Source organism: Monodelphis domestica, chromosome 1 (genome assembly GCF_027887165.1).
Source record: "Monodelphis domestica isolate mMonDom1 chromosome 1, mMonDom1.pri, whole genome shotgun sequence".
Taxonomy (NCBI): domain Eukaryota; kingdom Metazoa; phylum Chordata; class Mammalia; order Didelphimorphia; family Didelphidae; genus Monodelphis; species Monodelphis domestica.
The window spans coordinates 523,201,259-523,221,263 of record NC_077227.1 but is presented as its reverse complement, the minus strand read 5'-3'; the positions used below and the strand labels follow the sequence as shown (position 1 = coordinate 523,221,263).

General features: G+C 37.5%; 1 long non-coding RNA gene across 1 annotated transcript in view; it reads right to left on the bottom strand.

Moving 5' to 3' along the window:
* Positions 1-7,795: 7,795 nt before the first annotated feature.
* LOC103094443 (uncharacterized) overlaps positions 7,796-20,005 on the bottom strand; it is a 31,240-nt gene continuing 19,030 nt past the window's right edge. The window contains exons 2-3 of the long non-coding RNA XR_001626981.2: positions 9,588-9,732; positions 7,796-7,961 (exon numbers count right to left, since the gene is read on the bottom strand). This is a non-coding gene — a long non-coding RNA (uncharacterized LOC103094443). The remainder of the gene's footprint in view (positions 7,962-9,587; positions 9,733-20,005) is intronic.

The following is a 20,005-nucleotide window of genomic DNA, read 5'->3' as shown; positions in this document are numbered from 1 at the left end:
GGTGAATTAATAGTTTGCCCCTGAAAAGTACTGTATCTTTATCTCAGCTGAATCACTAAAAGATCAGTAGTTAATTGCTGCTTTTGTACTAGCTGTTAATGGGCCAAGATCTGGGCATAGTTTCTCCCTGTTAGACTGTAAGCTCCTTGAGAATAAGGACTTTCTTTTTTGTATCTGTATCCTCAGTGCTTAGCAGAGTGCCAAGCACATAGCAAGCACTTAATAAATGTTTGTTGACTACCCAGAAAGAGCATAAATACATTGGCCCTGAGTGAATTTTGGGGGCAAAATTCATATCTGGCCAGTGACAGCTAACTCCACTATCAAAAATCTATATTGGGGAGCCTATAGATGGCTCAATGGAGAGAGCACCAGGTCTGGAGATGGTAGATCCTGGGATGACTTCCTAGCTGTTGGACCCTGCGTAAGTCACTTAAGTCCAGTTGTGTAGCCTTTAACTCTCTTCTGCTTTGAAACCAATACTTAGTAATGATTCTAAGATGGGAAATAAGGGTTTAAAAAACTTTATTGCAAAGACAAATCTTCAGTGTCTTAAATATCACTGGAGACAATGTGGCATGGTTTAGGGAGAAATCTCTGAGCACCAGCAGACATCTTTACTCCTTATATCTTAGATTCCTCCTTGTACTCAGGCATCAGGTATGCCGAGATATAAGGACAAATCATTGTAGTCCTTCAAGTGTGCATTAATGGATGCTGTGATTTGGACAATAACCTCTATTACGCAAGAATAGAATGGAAAGTCAGGGTTTAAATCAATATTAAAGCTCACCCTAAGTGAACTGCTCTATGCAAATGAGGGCTAGTACTCCTCTTATTTTCCACATCTTACCTCTAGCAAGGTGATAGTGTGTTAGACTTAAAAGTCAGAAAGTCCTGAGATCAAATTTGTCTTCAGATACTTACTAGGTCTATAACTCTAGGCAAATCACTTCACCTTTCTGTGCCTCAGTTTCCTCATCTGTAAAATGGGGATAATAATAATACCTACTTCTCAGGGTAATTGTGAAGTTCAAATGAGGTAGAATGTGTAATATACTTGGCAAACTCTAAAACACTATGTGAATGCTAGATGTTATTATCATTATTAAGACTTAGTTCAAACATCATCTGATGAAGACTTCCTTAGTCTCCCTATCTGCTAATGAGTTCCTTCTCAAAATTGTCATACTTCTGTTTTGTAACTATTTCATATATTTTTATGTGAGTTTGTTGTTTCACCCATTAAAATATAAGTTCCTTAAGGGAAGGAACTCATTTTATTTTTGTCTTGTATCCTATGCCTAGCATAGTGCCTGGGAGATAGCAAGTTTTGATAAATGTTTAATTTACAGATTGAATTGGGAGGAAAAATATTTTTTCTTTCCTTTCACATGGGCAACAAGACAGAGGTTTGGGGTATATGTGTGTGCTTGTAATGAAGTTTAATAAATTACTATTATTTACTTTTCTCTTGTCTATCTCATGGCTGTTTCCCCCACAGGACAATAGCCAAGTAGCCTAGAACAAGGCCAACCACAAAGGATGTATTGTTGCGGTGCACAAGAGACCCTTGAGCCACAAAGCTAGAAGGAGGCTAGCTTCTTCAAGTGCTGCTTTTATAACCCTTAGCAATCTGTTGTTCCATGCACCTGTACAGGTGGACCTAGTGATAATGAAATCCATAATCTGGCAAATTCTCTGATAAACCCTACCAGGTTCTTGGCTTTGTCCTCACTGAGTATCTGCATCATTGAGAATCCACATCATTCGAATCTTTTCAACATTTGTTTGTTATCTGGGGAAACACAAAGGAGAAGAACCTGAGGGATTCTCTTCCTTCAAGAAACTGATAGATAGTCTATTAAAAGAGAAGGGATTTGAGGAGCCAAGAATAATGATTGATACTCCAGTCATAGAGTAGCTGGTCCATGCTTCTTGGGCTCTCAATGACATTCTTCATGCATAGTATCCTGGGGGAAATGAGTCTTCCGTAAGCTTGGGAGGAGGGGCAGTAATCCAAGGCTAATTGACAGTGTCGATTTACAGTGTACATCCTGAGGAGAATGGCTCTTTGCCCTCAATTTTCTAATCCCCAGTATGTCACCAGCAGAAACATTGCCAGATAAAGGGGGGAAAAGACCCTATTGCACAAAGTACAGTGTGTTCCTCATAAAATTGAGGCTTTGAAAACAGCTCCATTTTACTGATGGAATTAAAATAGCCAAGAATGAGTCTAGCTTTTGCAATCACGCAAATGCTCTTCAGTTAATTAGTCCCGGACTGTCATCTGAAATATTCTTTCGTAGGAAGATTCTGAAGCAAGCAAAAAAGGTACAGTATGCTATGTTCTCTGAGGACAGCCTAGTCTTGTCAGGTTAGGAGGTCTTATTGTGGGTAGTTATGAGACTCTATTGTTTTTTATGTCTATGCTGAAAAAAACCCCTTTAACCTCCCAGATCAGAATAAGCTGGCCCATCACATAATACTATTACTGGAGCAAAAAGGGCACTGTTTTTTTTAATAGCAAAGAAACTTTTCATCCTTATAAGAACACAAGAAAGATAGAAGCAGTTAAATAGGGAAACTGAAAGGGAAGTCATGAAACTCAAACTCAGCTGGGTCTTTGGTAAAGTTGGGATATAGGAGAAAGAGAGGCAGGGGGACACAAACCACACATAAAAAACTTCTTGGTGTTTTGTTTGGGGCTTTTCCTTTCATTCACATTTAAACCTCGGAATGGGACCCAGGGTTGGAGGGTTGAAGGAAACCTCATCCAAATATCCTATGAAAGACGATGCCTCCAGGGTTACAAGTAGGCTCAACTTCTAGAAATGATGGGAATCTTCAGAGGACAGTCTGTTCTTAGGAAATCTCCAGGCAGGTTGCTAAAACAGGAAAATTTTGTTAATTTGCTAATTAATTTGTTAATAATAAAACATTTAACATTTTAGCTAACCATTGTCTAAGCTTATTTCTAAGTAAGATCTATGAAATACTTTCTCAATATTGTTTTAGAAACATGAATGGAGAGACAAATTGAACCAAGTATGCACTATCCCTGAGTAGTTACAGATACAGATCACCAAAAAGTCACAAAGGTTGTGACTAGACTAATTTTTACAAGAAATAGTAATGGTCCTTTCAGAGAATCCCAGAATTTCAGTTGTAAACCATCTCAGAAGCCCTCTATTCCAAGCGATTGCAAATCTTAAGACCTCTAGGTTTGTTTGTTTTTTCCCCCCCAAAACTCAGTTCATAGAGCCCTTCCTGCTGCTTCCTTCCCCCAACAAAATTACTTTTCATTTATTGTTGGTGTACTTAAATGTATATGTTTTGCCTTCTCTTATAGAATGTGAGACCTTAGAGAGTAGGCATTGTTCCATTTTTTCTTTGGGTTCATAATGCCTAGTAAACATTTTACAAGATAGGAGGCAATTAATGCATGCTTGTTGATTGATTGGTAATTCACTCTTTACTTGAGATCACGGTTAGTAAGAAGCCTTTGTCTCTTTCTCTTTTTAAACACTTACCATCTGTCTTAGAATCAATATTGTATTGGTTCGCTCTCTCTATTATATATAGTATATATATTATATAGATACACTGTGTATCGGTTTAAGGCAGAAGAGTTGTAAGGGTTGGGCAATGAGGGTGACTTGCCCAGGGTCACACAGCTAGGAAGTGTCTGAGGTCAGATCTGAATCCAGAACCTTCTGTCTTTAAGCCTGGCTCTCAATCCACTGAACCACCTAGCTGCTCCCAAAGCCAATGTCTCTTGAGGTAAATCATTCCCCTTTTTGGACAGTTCTAATAATTAGTTCTCATTTATTGGTTCTAATTATTAGATGTTTTTCCTTGTATTGTCTAAATCTGACTTTCTCTATCTTCCACTATTGTTACTAATGATACCCTCTAGAACAAAGCAGAAAAAGTCCAATACTTTTTTCATTTGACAGTCCTTGAAGATAGCTATCATGTTTTCCCATTCCCTTTCCCTCTATGACCAAACCTTCTCCCCTTCAGGCTAAATGCCATCATTTCCTTCAACTTATCCTCATATGTCATGAGCTTGAGGTCCTTCACTAGACTATTCTCCTGCCTCAGATGTGCTCTAGCTTATCAATGTCTTTTCCAAAGTGGAGCTCAGAAATGAACATGATATTTTATAAGTGGGTTGACTGAGGCAAAATAATATACTTATATTATTACATTATCAGGACATAATATATCTATAGTATTCATAAATAATTATAACCTCATCTACTCTGGACACCATACCCCTTTTAAAAATGTTTTTATTTTCAGTGTTGACCCTATAACTCTTAAAGCAGACTAAGATGACATTACCTTCTTTTGGCTACCATGCAGTGCTGACTAATATTAAAAACACTTTTTTGTCCTCCTTAAAAGCCCTAGGTAATGGCATCTCTAAATCACATTGATTCAATGGCATAATTGCTTGCAATATCTTTTATTAGGTCTTTAGGGATTTCTCTCATTGCAGTACTAACATCCCCTTGTTAGATCTGGTCCCTGCATTCTCCTTTCCTTGGAAGGGTATATTTTTGATGGCCATATGCCACATACCCAAGGAGAATTGGTTTATACTGTGAAGGGCATGGACATCTTCCTGCTGTCTCAATGGTATGTAGCAAGATTGCCAAAGTATTTATAATTGCTTGATTCTGAAGTGCTCTCCCTAATATCACATGTAGGTCTCAGTATTTCCATGTCCAGCATTCTCTTCCCATGGATTTTGATTCCTGCCCTTCTTTGGAAGGGACAGTTAGTGCTAATGGTCTCTCTATTTTGTGCTTTCAATATTCTGCCAGGAGGAGTGACTGCCAGCTCTGTAATTTTCTTCTCTTTTTTGAGGTTTCCCCCATCTGGGAGTAGAGATTTAAACAAAAAGACTGTCACCAGGGGTTTCTCCTCCTCCTGGTAAACATGATCTCCTAGACTTCCATAGAAATTTGTGAACATGGCTGTTGGTTGGATTCTCTTCTTATGTTATTGTGACTTGAAACTCCAGTCGTTACAGTTTAAGGAGCTTTGAATGCCAAACAGAAGAGTTTATGTTTGATCTTAGAAGTGATAGGGAATCATTAAAGTTTAGTAATTATAGGGGAAGGAAAGAAGCATTTGCTAAGTGGCTACTATGTATCAAGCACTGAGTTAAGCACTTTGCAAATATTAACTCATTTGAGAAGGAGAATAATTTGGTCAGACCTGTGCTTTTATAAAATCACTTAGGGTATTGAGTGAAGGATAATTTGGAGTGGAGAAGACTTGTGTCAGGAACACCAATTAGGAGGCTTTGGAATTCTATGGTGATATGGACCTGAAAGATTTTGGTAATTGTCTTTTGATATAATAGGTTTCCTTTGTGATCCTATGTATTATATTTTACTCATTTAAAATTTTATTCGAAAAAGTGAGCTTCATTAGATTTCTTAAGGGTTCCAGGATTCAAAAAAGGCAAAGAAACCCTTTTAAAAGATATCATATAGTAGGCTATGGATCCTGTCTCAGAATATTTTTAAAGGTATGAAACAAAATACACAAGATTATAAAGAAGGTTAGTGTTAGTGAAAATGAAGATATAATTCCCACCCAACCATCCTACATTCAAAAGCCCCTTGAAATTACAGTCTCTTTGAAGGATCCATAGACCCCAGATCAAGAACTTCTGCTCCAGTGACAGTGGTTGAATGTGTGATTTCTTATTGCTTAAGCAGAACTGTTAGATCTGGGACTCTCAACTATCCTTTCAGGGTCATAGATCACAGTCTTGGAACTTCCTTCTCAGAAGTACACACCTGAGATTAATCTCTTAATAACCTTACCATCACAGATTCATGTGTACTAGAAAAATGATACTATACTAGGAAAAGTAGTTATCCTAGAAATAGTACATAAGATACCTGACTGAAGGAAACACATATGGAACCCTCACTAGTTCCTCTAGACCTGCCATGTCAATGGTCAGGGCATATCAAGTGGGATAGACATGCCCATATCAGTGAAAATTCCTAGAAAATTCATACAGTGGAACTTTAGTATTCCCTACATTCCCTAGTAAACCCTAGAAGAATTAACTGTGCTTGTCCCTTCTTTAGGCAAGCAAGTTTGCTTAAAGAAAGAAAATTGGGACCAGTTTAACTAGTCACCAGCAATATAATGAACCCTTAGTTCCCTTAGTGAATGTTGCCTTTTCCAAGTGCTGAAACATCAGTACAATTTGGAGTCACAGGGATTAGAACTAGAAGGGATTTTCAAGATCATCTGGTTTAACCCCTACATGTTAAAGGCCAGTGATGGTGAACCTTTTAGAGACCAGATGCTTAAATCGCAAATCTCACACTGCATGTGAACCCCTGCCTTACCCCAGACAGGGGAAGGAGAAAGTACTTTCATTGGGCAGAGGGGCAGGTGAAGTGATAAATGTCCTCAGGTGTGTGTGGAGATGGGGAAGGGAGCATCCCCCTCTGGCAAGCACCAGCACATGTGCCATAGGTTCATCAGCACCTAGACAATGGAACTGGGGCCCCAAAATGTGAAGTTACTTGCCTGCAGTCTGTCATATAAGATGTGGCAAAGTTAGGATTGAATGTGAGCCCATCTGCCAGTATTTTTGCTAAGAAAATCCCAAATGGGGTCATGAAGTGAGACATGACTGAAATGACTGAACAAAAAACAGAAGTCCAACCTATACGGGAATTTTACAGTTTGGGGGCTATGGACTAGATATGTGATTTCAGGAGTCTAGAGAATTTTCAATAAAGAACTTTACCAGTGTAAGTCATCACTTTTTCTGCAACTTATAGTCTTAAAGCAGGGATTCTTAAACTGAAGTCCATGGAACCTAAGGGACCTGTGAATAGATTCTAAGGGGTCCATGAACTTGGAATTGAAAAAATTACAACTTTATTTTTGCTAACCCCTAGATGAAATTCAGCATTTCCTTCAATTATTTAAAAATATTCTGAGAAGGGATTCATAGACTTTACCAGTCAGCCAAAGGGGTCCATGACACAAACAAGGTCAAGAACCCTTTCTAAGAAAATTACCTATAACATGGAGGTATTAAGTGCTTTCTCAGGGTCATCCAGCCAGTATGGTTCAAAGATGAGACATGAACTCAGGTCTTTCTGGAGGTCGGCTTTCTTTATGCCTTTCTAGATCGAGGGTGGCTCTAATTCAAGTTTTTTTTTTGTCGTTCTTAGAATTTCTAATAATCCCAGGACCCTCCATAATTGAGTTCCAACTCACATTTTCAGCTTTGTTTCCTATTACTCTTCTCTGTGCACTCTGTGTTCCAGCCAAATTGGAATACTAGCCGTCCCTGAATTTGACATGCAATCTCCCTTCACCTCTGGGCATTTGCATAGGCAGTGGCCCTGGGAATGCACTCCCTCTTCATCTCTACTTGTCAAAATCTTTCCCTCTTTCTCAGGCTCAGACACTGGAAGGGTTATCTCTACCTGACAGAGTTCTCTCCTTCCTCACATTTTCTTAGGGTACTTTATTGGATTTTCTTTCTTGGTTTCTTTATACTCAGCCCCATGTTAGAATATCCTAATGCAATATACAGTTTGGGATGACCTATCTTTTATCTTTGTATCTTAGCATAGTAGGCATTTAATACAAATTTTCTGAATAGGATGGAATTTAATAATATTGTACTAGGTAATTTGGGGAATCTGAAGGGAGCATACTATACATACTTCTACCTTTGAAGAATTTATAGTCTTTTGGGGGAATCAAAGCATACACAGAATCACAATTTCAGAGTTAGAAAGTACTTTAATAGCCACTGAGTCATGTTTAGGTGACATAGTAGTATTGGGACTGAAGTCAAGAAGACCCATCTTCCTAAATTAAAATCTGGTTTAGACTTTTACTGGCTGTGTGACCTTGGACAAGTCACCCAATCCTGTTTGTCTCAGTTTCCTCATCTGTAAAATGAACAGAAGAAAGGAATAGTAAATCAGTCCAGTATTTTTGCCAAGAAAATCCCAAATGAGGTCACGAAATGAGACATGACTGAAATGACTAAACAAAAAACAAAAGTCCAATCTATATTTTAAAAATCCTCTCTATAATATAACGCTAATGAAAATTATATTATTATATATTAATATTAACACAATATAATATTAATAATACTTGGTATTTATATAGAGATTTAATATTTGCAAAGTACAAATATTTTATCTCATGACAACCCTGGGAAAATTTATCCCAGTTTTTGCTTTAGGATTTTTGATGAGGGGAACCCACATCTTCTTGAGGCAATCCATTCTATTTCTGGAGAGCAGTAATCGCTTGGATTTTCCCTCCTTATAAGAATCCTTAGTTTATCTCTCTGCAACTTCCACCCATTGCTTCTGGCTCTGTCCTCTTGGGAAAAATAGAACAAATCTAATCATACATGGCTGCCATTAAATATTTGAAGACAGTTGTCATGTCTCCCCACTCCCAGCTTTCTCTTCTCCAGTCTAAACACCCCCAATTACTTCAATGAGCCTTAATATGGTACAGGCTTAAAGTCCTTCATGATGTTGGTTACCCTTCTCTGGACATTCTCCCACTTATCAACTTCCTTCCTAAAATGTGATGATTAGAAATGAGCATAATACTACAGATATGCTCTGGCCAGGGCAGAATTACAGTTAGATTATCATAATACTTCCTAATTTTACTGGAAGTTTTGTCCCTCTTAATACAGCATAGGAAGGCTTTGACAATTTTGGGTGCCATATTGTAGTTGACTTAAATTGAGTTTGCAGGCCATTAAACCCTTAAGGTCTTTTTTTTTTCATGAACAAAAAAGTAGATAACAATCCTATAGCTAGGCTAGTCTCCCAATGCCTTTATCATCACAAACTAATCTATAATAGAAAAATGATACTGTTTTATTGGGAAAGGTATTAAGTCTAGCAATAGTAGCATAGGGTTTTGGGACTGGATAGCCCATAGACCTCTTTCAGTTCTAAATCTATGATTCTGTAGCCTTCTTCTCTGAAGTTCTGTTGGCAGAAAAGTGTATTTCCCTTTGATCTCTTATTGTATCATGAACACATCTCCTGGACATTTTTATTTAACTTTGTATTTTACATATTTTGTGTATGCATGTCTACATTTGTGCACACTCATATGCATATGTATTTAAATTTCATTTTTTTCTATAAACAAAAATCCGTTTTTCCTCTTTCTACTCTCCACATACCAAAAAATCCCCCACAAAACCCTTGTAACCAATATGACTAATTAAGCAAAACAAATTGCCACATTGGCAATACACAAAAAATCTGTCTCATTCTGCATCCTAAGCTCACCACTTTCTGTCGTGGCAGAGGGTACCATATTTCATCATCCACTGGACTCTGGAATTGTGGTTGATCATTGTATTTCTCAAGTCTTTCAAAATTATTTGTTTCTATGATGTTATTGTAAAAATTGATCTCCTGGTTTTGCTCATGTCACTTTCCTTCAGTTCATATAAATCTTCTTGGATTGCTCTGAAATCATTCCTTCTACCATTTCTTGTAATAAAATAATATTTCTTTTAAAAATTATACCTTTCTACCAGATTACTTGTAGATAGAATTTTGATAGTATTTTATAACATTTTTGATCCATGTTCTCACTCTCACTTCCTCGTCTTCCCCCTTCCTGAGATGGCAGGCAATATGATATAGTTTATACATGTGCATGTCTGTTATACTGTAAAAAAAAGACACATATTGCTTTTATTAGAAAAAACTCACAAAGGAAATAAAGTGAAAAATAGTATGTTTCAATCTGTACTCAGATTCTATCGATTCCTTCTGTGGAAACACAATAGTATTTCATTTTATACATATACCATAATTTGTTCAGCCATTCCCCAACTGGTAGACATCTCAATAATTTCTAGGTTTTTGCTACCACAAAAAAGTTGCTAATAATATTTTTGTACATATGGGTTCTTATATTCTTTCTTTGAATTCTTTACCATGTAGGCCTAATAGTGGTATTGCTGGATCAAAGGGTATGTATAGCTTAATAACTTTCAAGGCATAGTTCAAAATTGCTTCCAAAATTGCTGGATTAAGTCACAGCTCTACAACAGCACATCAATGTGCCTGTTTTCCTGTAGCCCCCTCCAATATTTGTCCTTTTCATTTTTTGGGTCAGTTTTGCCATTCTGATAAAACGAGGTAGAATCTCAGAGTTGCTTTAATTAATATTTTTCTAATTTTTAGTGATTTAAAGAATTTTTTTCATATGACTTGTATTTCTTCCTTAGAAAACTGCCTGTTTACATCCTTTTTACTCAATACAACTTCTGAAGAAGGATTAGAAAAAGAATTAATTGGAGCCTAAATAATAATCCTAGAGAATGAATAGGCCAAAGAACAAATCACAGAAACAATAATTTCTTTAAAGATAATGGCAACAATGAGACAATATAACTGAAATTTGTGGGATGCAGCCAAAGTAGACATTAGGGGAAAGTTTATTTCTCTAAACATGCTCACTAACAAAGAGAGAGAGAATAGATAAATAAACAGGACATACAACTAAAAAAATAGACAACCAAAAAATAAAAAAATCCATTTAAACATCAAAATGGAAAATATGGAAATCTAAGAAAATATTAATAATATTGAAAGCAAAATAATCCATTGAATTAAAAGTGAGAAACTACTTTTTTTTGGAGAAAGAATTATTGATAAACCATTAGCCAATTTGATAATAGTATGTATATTTGTGAATGTCTTATTCCCCAAACTAGGCTATATGTATTTTTCCTGAAACAAGGGCTGGAGTAAAATTTGGAGGTACCTTTCAATTGATCTCTGTCTCACTTGTCCTCTGGTCAACCTAAGGCTCATACCCCAGAGTCCTGGGCTCATTATGAGGCCCAATTTTGTATCTTTCACCTTGGAAACTTTAGTATCTGACTCAGTTCACTCTCTTAAGATGGGAGGAGGGTAGTATACTCTCCAAAAAAACTTAGAAGCAGAATTTATCAAATATAGAAAAGGTTTCATAAGTCAAGATCTCATTAATCTTTTGTTCTGATCCTTTCTTTCCTTTCCATTTCTTAGTTTCATGGTTGCCTGCTCTCTCTCTCTCTCTCTCCCTCTTCCTCTCTCTCTCTCTCTCTCTCTCTCCCTCCCTCCCTCTCTCTCTCTCTCTCTCTCTCTCTCTCTCTCTCTCTCTCTCTCTCTCTCTCTCTCTCTCTCTCTCTCTCTCTCTCTCTCTCTCTCTCTCTCTCTCTCTCCCCCCCACCCTCTGTCTCCCTCCCCCCCATCTTCCCCCCCCCCCTCTCCCCTCCTGTGCCCTATGCCTCCAAGCTCTCTTGCTCTTCCACCACTTTATTTTGATGCTCTGGTAGTTTACTAATCTCCTCCAAAGTTCTATCAGATGCAGTGCCCTTCAACCATGCTGGCGAGGTATTTTCATCTTGTCTGGACTGCCATTTCTTCCAGGAACAGTCAAGGTGCTAATTTTCTACCTATGTCTTCTCCCCCCGACCCCACTTGTTTACATCTGGTTTATTGTTTGATTTAATTGATTAACTCAATGCAGAGTCCAGGTAAGCTTCACTCATACATAAATGAGAAAATTGAGTCCAGGAAAAAAGAAGGCTTTCTTTTTACCCCCAAAGGACACAGAGTGGCACTCAAGCCTAGTGTTTAGGTCTTTTGGCTCTCGTTCAGTACTCTTCATAGTATACTATTAGGTTAGGCCACCCAGAAAAAAATTTTTCCTGGGCCAGGAGAAAATGGATAGTCAGATGTTGATGTTGATGATGATGTTAATGATGATGATAATGTTATTGATAATGTTGATGATGGTTGTTGATGATGATGTTGTTGATTATATTGATGTTGTGGATGTTGCTGGTGTTGATGCTGATGCTGATGCTGATGAAGTTGCTGTTGATGATTTTGATGATGTTAATGAAGATGAAGAGGATGTTGATGATTATGAAGATGTTGTTGTTGACAATGTTGTTGATGATGATGTTGGTGATTTTCATGTTGATCATGTTGATGTTAATGATGATTGAATTTGGAGTTGGAGGTTTTCCTTCCAACTGTAAGGATTAAAATTTTCTTGGAGACTTCATCCAATCTCTTTCACCCTTCCATTGTATTGGTCTTCTCCTCCCCTCCCCCATGTGCATCTTTAGGAAATATAAATTTACCCTATTTTATCTCTTTTCCCATTTCTCTTAGTATTATCTTCTTTTTTTACCCCTAGTTATATTTATATATATATATATATATATTCACATATCATCCTATATAGTTTATCATTGTACCCTCTAAATATACTTCTTCAAGTTATCCTAATGATAATAACAATTTTAAAGAGTTACCAACATCATCTTTTCTTATAGGAATACAAATCATTTGAACTTATTGGATCCTTTAAAAAAGTCATTTTGTTTTTTTCTCCTTTATTCATTACCTTTTGGTGATTCTCTTGAGTTCTGTGTTTGGGCATCAAATTTTCTGTTTAAGTCAGGTCTTTTCTTTATTAAATGACCATATTTTCCCCTGCAAGAATATAGTCAATTTCGCTGGGTAGTTGATTCTTGGTTGTAGACCCAGTTCCCTTGATTTCTGGAATATTACATTCCATGCCTTCTGGTCATTCAGTGTAGATGCAGCCTAGTCCTGTGGTATCCTAACTGTGGCTCCATGATATCTGAATTGTTTCTTCTTAGAAGCTTGGTAGTTCTTGAATTTGGCTATGACATTCCTGGGTGTTGTCAATTGTGGATTAAATGCAGGAGGTGTTTGTGAATTCTTTCAATCTCCACTTTTCCCTCTTGTTCAAGAATGTCAGGGCAATTTTCTTGGATAATTTCCTGTAGAAAGATGTCCAGGATTTTTCTTTTGATATGATTTTTCCAGTAGTCCAATAATTCTTAAATTGTCTTTTCTGGATATATTTTCCAGGTCTGTAGTTTTATCAGTGAGGTGTTTCATATTTTCCTCAATTTTATCATTCTTTTGATTTTGTTTTATAGACTCTTGCTGCCTTGTGAAGTCATTTGCTTCTAGTTGTAGGATTCTAGTTTTTAAAGACTGAATTTCATCCTTGGCTTTTTGGTCATCCTTTTTCTGTTTTTATTTGTAGGTTATCTTTCACTTTCTTTGACTTACTTTTCAAGCTGTTTAATCAAGCTGGAGGTTCCCTTGGCTCTGTCCTATTGTTAGATTTGGTTTTTTGTCCCCTCAAAACACCGTTTTTGATTGGTTATAGAAGGGTTTTCACTGAGGACTCAGTTTTTGCTGCTTCTAAGTGGTCATCTTGACTTTGCCCCCCATCTATGTCTTCTCTAGATGGATTTGTTGATGGATGACTTCCTCATATGAAAGCAGCTCCCTTATTGCAATATATCCTAGGAGTATCCATGTACAAGGAGAAGAGTCCAACTTCATGTCCTCTACATAATGATGATGATTATGATAATAATAACTAGTATTTATACAGGGTGTCCCAAAAGTCTTTAAAAAAACCCTTGCCTTCTGTCTTAGAATCAACATTAAGTATCAATTCCAAGGGAAAAGAGCAGTTAGGACTAGACAATTGGAGTTAAGTGACTGGCCCAGGGTCATACAGCTAAGAAGAGCCTGAGGCCAGATTTGAATCCAGGACCTCTAATCTCTAAGTCTAACTCTCTATTCATTGAACCACCTTACTGGCTCCCAAAAGACTTAGTGCAGTTTTAAGTTATTAAAGCTTTGAGATGGACTAGCTATGTGACCCTAGGAAAAGATCAAATCGAGATAATATATGTAAAGTGCTTTGGAAATCTTAAAGCATGACACAGGCTGTCTCAAAAGTCTTTGATCCTTGCAATCACTCTGGCAAGTAGGTGCTCTTATGATTCCTATTTTATAGATGGAGAAACTGAGGTACAAGAAGATTAAATGACTTTTCCAGGGGCATAGAACTAGAAAATATCTGAGTCTGAATTTGACCTTGGGGCTTCTTGACTCTAACTCTGGCACTCTATCTACTGCACCACCTTGTCTGCCTCATATTTACTACTTAGAAGGCCAGATGATTGCCTAGCCATAGTTCAAGGGCATCATAATGGCATACCCCCCACAAACCCCCCCCACAGACCTCCAAAGATATATATTTTTTGTTCTTAGATTGACACAGGTATTATTTAAGGAGCATGCAAGAAATTGCTTAATATCGTTTTGGTACAATGCCAGCAACTGGGAGCTGAGTCACAGTGAAGGAGGTATCTTGCCCTCACATATTTCCTCATATCTTTGTCTTTTATGGTAAAGGTAGGAATTCACAGCTCATTAGGCTCCCTCTTTCCTGCAGTTATCTACTTGGTCAGCCAGATGGTATTTTTGCCTGTTATGGAATGGAAATGTTTGTGGAATAACTTATTTCTAAGAGAGGAAGCATCATACATCAAAAAGAGTATTGGTCTTAATCTCAGAACCCAGGTTCTAATCCCAGCTTTTCCATGAACTGTCTGTACAATCTTAGACAACTTAATTCACCTCTCCAGGACTCAGTTTCCTCATCTTCAAAGCACACAGCTAAGTAATCTAAACAGTTCACTCTAGTCCTAAATCTTGTGGTTTGAATACTCATAAATTTATTACTGGAGGGACCTGAAAACTAATCTAGTCCAACCTCCTGGAGATCTAGTAAGGCTAAGTTACTTATTCAGTGTTATACAGGCAGAAAGCAGAGCTGGGCTCTGAGCCTAGATATTTTGATTCTAAATCCAATTCTCTTTCTATTGCCTCCATACTAAGTACCTCATAGTGTTGTTGGAAGGATCAAATGAGAAGTCTACAAAGTGTTATATAAATATTAACTTGTTGACTTGAATGGATACATGATCTCATTCATGTGGATACACCTTCCATGAATTCAGACCAAAAGCCTCAAGACCTTCTCACTCTGATTTTTTACCCATGTTTTTCTATAGACGATCCACATAACACATTGAAGTTTTGTTTTTTGACTCATTTAGTCATATCTGTAAGGGTGAAAATTAATGGTTGGACAATAATTTTATGAAATTATGTGGTTGCCAATATTTATTATATCTTGAGTCGGAAATTTATTTACAAAATAGAAAGGAAACAATAAAGTAGAGAAATGTGAGGGGGATAGAAAAGTTATCTATATTGTCTTAATCCAGGTAGAGATTAATTAGCTCTCAACCTAGAAGGCCTGTAGTGAGTAATCACTTGGTCTCCTCCAAGATGGAAGCTAGTCTCTCTAGAAACTAGGAAAGGAGTCAGCCTTTCACTCACCACAGGAAGTAGTCCAGGAGTCAGAGCCCAAGTTGAAGCCAGGCTCCAAGCTGCAGTCTCCAGTTAAGCTTCATCAAAGACTCTCTCCAGCCAAGACTGACTCACGTTGCAGGATTCATGGCTTTTTATGGTGATTTCTTGTCCTTACCACTCTTCACAGGGGCCAATCACAATTTCCAAATTGTCTAGCACTAGCCCAGGGGGTAGTGTTTGTGAGAACCAGTTATCACCTTTTGGAGGGGTAAATACTCATCAAAGGGGTTCAGATTCCTGGCTGATTGAATTTCTGAGGGTACAAACTCTGATCATAGGATTCACAAGTTTGGGACTGAGTTAAAAGGGTGAAACTCTCTAGGTAAATGACTTGTGAGTTCTCTAAGTACCTTTCTAGCTTCTCATCTAGTACTAAGTAGGGTGTTCAATCTTTTGTTGATTCAATTCAAAAGTAGACAAAGGAGAATTAATCCTGTCTCCACAAACTAAGTAGGGGTACTTAAGTTAATGTTAACTAAAAATAGACAAAGGGAATAAAAGATTCCCTTTTACAAGTGTAAACTCAGAGAGAATTCCCATTTGCATATCCAAGTCTTCAAGTCCCCCTTTGAGATTTTCTTGGCAAAGATACTGAAGTGGTTTGCCATTTCTTTCTTCAGTTAATTTTATGAATGAGGAAACTGAGGCAAACAGGATTAAGTGACTTGCTTAGGGTAATATAGCCAGTAAGGGTTTAAGGCTAGATTTCAATTTAGGAAAATGTACCATCTTGACTTCAGTCCCAGTGCTCTATCCATTTGCTACCTAGCTGCTCCAAACATACTGAAGACTTTCCTTAAATTCTTTTGATATCTCCAGTGCACCAGTGGTTATCATCAGAGCACTTGAATTATCTATCTTTCTGTTGCCTTCCATTATCCCTATGGATTTGACCTACAATGTTTTTCAGTCATTCCTATCTCTGAAGATGCCTTTTACACCAATTCTCCAGGGCAAATAGTCATTGGTAATATGGAAGGGGGTAGCCTTCTTCCTTCTACTATTTATTTTCAGGCTCCCTGAAGTATGGAGTCTTCTGAAAGTGTGATATTCCATTATTCATTGACATATAGTCTCACCAGGGTCACTATAGGTTAAATATATGGGCTTTTACAATAATGGAAGCTTAAGATCTTTGAAAGCTTTTTCATGATTAAGACTGGATTATCAGACTATCATTGGGCTAGGTTTGCCATCACTGCCAAACAGACAGCATGAGTTCACTGACCTGGTGGCTGTGATTATACAAATCAAAGCAAAAGGCAAAGACCTGGGGCCAGGACTTGACATCCTGGCTGGTGCTTTACAGGTGTCTGGCAAATAGCATGATCAGATGAAAACATCAATGAAAGTAACTGGGGGAGCGGAAATCAAGGGCAAGTTTATCTGAGTAGAATACCAAGGGGTGAAGTCCAAGCTGTACAGAACAGATGAATGGAAAAAAATTCGAATGGAAAAGTTGATGTTGAAGTTTAGAAAAGCTGTATAGAAGCACAGGAGGCTAGATCACTATGGAGAAAAGTTGGCATACAAGTTGTTGGGCCATAATCTTTTTTTGTGTGTGTGTGTGTGGGAGGACACAGAGGATGAAGTAGAGATGCTACATTAGAGCAAAAATTCACAGAATAATAGATTTGGAGAGAACCTCAGTAGCCTTCTGTTCCAACATGAACTTCAACAGTTCCTTTGCAATATTTGGCAAGTAATCATAACTCTAGATGACAAAGTAGCATTCTTTAAAGCACCGGCCTGATTAGGTCACTCTTTCTTGTGAAACTTCTTGGGTATCATATTGCTTCCTTCCTTCCTTCCTTCCTTCCTGTTTCTTCCTTCCTTCCTTCCTTCCTTCCTTCCTTCCTTCCTTCCTTCCTTCCTTCCTTCCTTCCTTCCTTCCTTCCTATTCATCTATCTTTATTTTCAAACAAAATCCTTCAATTATTTAAAAACATTGTTCTGAGAAGGAATGAATGACCAAAACAAAGCTTAACACTTCCTTTTGGGGAGCAAATAGATGACTTAGAGGATTGAGATCCAGAATTAGAGGTAGAAGGTTATAGGTTCAAATGTGACCTCAAATGCTTTCACTCTGTGCAACCTTGGGCAAGTTACTTAACACCCATTGATTAATACTTATCACTCTTCTGCCTTGGAACCAATATACAGTATTGATTCTAACATAGAAGATAAAGGTTTTCTTTTCTAGGTTAAAAGTATGAATTCCTCTATTTGGCATTTAAAGCTTGTCACAATCTGTCTCTAGTCTGTTACCGCAGGCTGATTATCCATTATTCCTCCCCTTCCTCACTCTACAATTTAGAAATGTTGGGCTATTTGCTCTTTCCTGTATGACATTCCAAATCCCATCTCCTTACCTTTGTGTAAATTGTCCACCATATCTGGGGTGCTGTCTCTCTTGTCTCTACTTCTTGGATACTGCAATTCCTTTCAAAGCTCATTTTAAATGATGCCTCCTTCAAGAAGCTTTTCTTGATTCCTTCAGCTGTTTATGCTACCTGTGCCAGCTTCCCTATCCCCTAATTTATTCTGTATATGTAGCCTTGCCAAATTGAGATCCCATGTGTAAGGTTCCACTGGAGCTGAGTTATATTCTTATAAAAGACATTTAAGCTGGATCTTAGTGGCAGCTGGTTACTCAACCGACAGAGTACTGAGCTGCAAGTCAGGAAAACCTGAGTTCAGATTCTGCCTTCATTACTAGCTGTGTGATCCTGACCAATTTATTTTCTCAGTTTCGGTTTCCTCATCTGTAAAATGGTGAAAATAGCATGTATCTCACAGGGTTGTGGTAAAGATCAAATGAGGCAATATTTGTAAAAGTACTCAGCACAATCCCTGGCTCATAGTAGACACTGTATTTATTCTTTTTCCTTCTATTCCCTGCTCTTACCCTTAATAGTCTATTCAGATAAAATAGGTGTTATGTATAATAATAATAATAATAATAATAATAATATATATATAACCTCCATTTTTTCTTTAGTAGATTATTTTGAATTCTATGCTTTTCTCTTTTCTGTGGGGATCCAGGACCCTCCTCCCCACCAATTTACCTCACTGAAGGGTAAAAATGTCTCCTCTCTCTTTAAGAAAAAAACCTCTAGCCAAATCTCTCCCAAGCTACTATCATTAAATCACATCAGTCGCATTCCTTTTTATATCAAATAAAAAGAAATAGCATTAAAATGGAAAGGGCAATGGTGAACATAATAAAAGTATAAGTTGGTTTAGACCAATAATGTTGTTTGACATGCTTCCACTCTTCCTCTTCTTGCTTCCCTCCATGGGCAGAAAATGTACAATATGAGTGATCATGTGAAAGCATTTCAGATATTTAAACACAGTTGCTATGGCTTCTCTGAGGTTTGTTTTCTGGGCTAATAATTCCAATTTTCTTTCATTGAGCCTCCTATGGTATGGTTTTGAGGCTTTTCCTAATCCTCCATTTTCCAGTTGGTTAATGTCCTTCCTTAAAATGTTACATTCAGAAGGGAATCCCATAATCCAGATATTGTATTAAAAGGGAAGAGAACAGAAGGACTATCACAGAATTTTGGTAAGGATCAAGGATATGGAAATTGATAAATCAAAAGAGAGTATATCTAGGTGGAGCCAAATGGCAAAGAATGTGGACCCACCTTATCTCTACCAAATTACACTCCCAAGAACTTTAATATTATGCCTCAAAATGAATTCTGGAGTGCTAAAACTCATAAAAGAATGGGATGACACATATTTTTAGCCCAAGATAACTTAAAAGGTCTATATGAATGGTCTATTTACCAGAGAGTAGACACAGATCAGCATACCAAAAACAAGCCCCACTTTAGTAAACTTGTTCAGGTCTTTGGGGTGACTTGAATCAGCAGCAAAGGTTTCTGGCATTATCAGCCACAGATAGAAAGGGGGAGGTTGGACATTTGATCAGAAGGAGATTACAGAGGTCACTTTCTGACTCTGGGTACAGGATTCTTCTGCATTGAGCCCCCCACCCCCATATTCAGTTCACAGCTCCAGTAGCAGTCTTAGGGCAAAGAAAAACATTAGGACACACCTAAAATTGCAGGCACAGGGGAGTAGGCAACCCTGGTCACAGTTCCAGGGTAGAAAAGAGTATTTTTGTTCACTTAAAGACAAGAGCTCAGTCTTGGATAGTATAAAGCCCTCCTCTCCTTAGATCATAGCACCTTGGAAGAACTGAAAACTTACAAATCCCCAGAGTGATCTCTGAAGGCAGCTCTGCAAAGAATCTGAAACTTGGGACAGTCCCCCTTTTTACCGGAGGAATGGAGACTGCCTGTTATAGTTTTTTAAAGCTAAAAAACAAAAAGGCTTGAAAATGAGCAAACAACAGCAATAACAATGTAGAAAGTTGCTTTGATGACAGGGAAGATCAACACAAACTCAGAAGGAAACAAAATCAATATTGTTGCATACAAAGCCTCCAGGAAAAACATAAATTGGTCTCATGACAAAAAAGAATCCCTGAAGAAGCTCAAAAAGGATCTATAAAATCAAATAAGTTAAGTAGAAGAAAGATTAGAAAAACAAATGAGGGTGATGCAGGGAAATCATGAAAAAAGACTTGATAGGTTGATAAAAGAGGCACAAAAATTATTGAAGAAAATAATCTTAAAAATAAA